Genomic DNA, 640 nt, shown 5'->3' on the forward strand with positions numbered 1-640 from the left:
GGGGGGGGGGGGGTGCAAGGCCCCTCCGGGCTCCCCTCCGCCTGTGAGCGGAGGCAAAATATCGGGACAATTCGCGTCCCGACCGAAGGTAGGTCGGGATGCGGGACAAATAAGCAAATATTGGGGCAGTCACAATAAAATCGGGACATCTGATCACCCTAGATGAGGGGAAGGGGCGGGGCTCTGAGGGGCGGGGCCTGTGGCAGGTGATGAGGGGCGGGGCTCTGAGGGGAGGGGCGGGGCCCGTGGCAGGGGGGGTGGGGGGGGGGGGGGGCCGGGGGGGGGGGGGGCGGGGGCCGGGTGGGGGGGGGGGGGGGGGCAGGGGTCGGAATCCGATTGGCCGCCGGGGCTCCCCGCCCCCTCCCCGCCCGCGCTCTCGCGAGGTTGTCGCGGGTAGGCGGGGCTCACGCTCCTTCCAGCTCTCGCGAGAACACGGCGAGAGGCCCGGCTGCGCCTGCGCCAGACCCGGGACCGCAGCGTCTGTGGAGTGATGGGAGCGGGGAGGTGAGACCGGAAACGCTCCGGGGGTCCCCCCCCCCCTCGCGCCGCGTCACCGGCTCCCGCTCTCGGGACCCCCCCCAGTACCCTCCGCGTCACAGCTACGTCACCGCCCCCCCCCCGGGGACTCCCTCGCCGCGTC

General features: G+C 74.2%; 1 protein-coding gene across 1 annotated transcript in view; it reads left to right on the forward strand.

The window, feature by feature from the left end:
• Nucleotides 1-443: 443 nt before the first annotated feature.
• The window catches only part of THAP7 (THAP domain containing 7), a 5450-nt gene continuing 5253 nt past the window's right edge, over nucleotides 444-640 (forward strand). The window contains exon 1 of the mRNA XM_026658144.1: nucleotides 444-504. The gene's annotated coding sequence lies outside the window, so the exon portion shown is untranslated. The remainder of the gene's footprint in view (nucleotides 505-640) is intronic.

The sequence above is a fragment of the Terrapene carolina genome, unplaced genomic scaffold (assembly GCF_002925995.2).
Source record: "Terrapene carolina triunguis isolate 2854851 unplaced genomic scaffold, T_m_triunguis-2.0 Scaffold401, whole genome shotgun sequence".
Taxonomy (NCBI): Eukaryota; Metazoa; Chordata; order Testudines; family Emydidae; genus Terrapene; species Terrapene triunguis.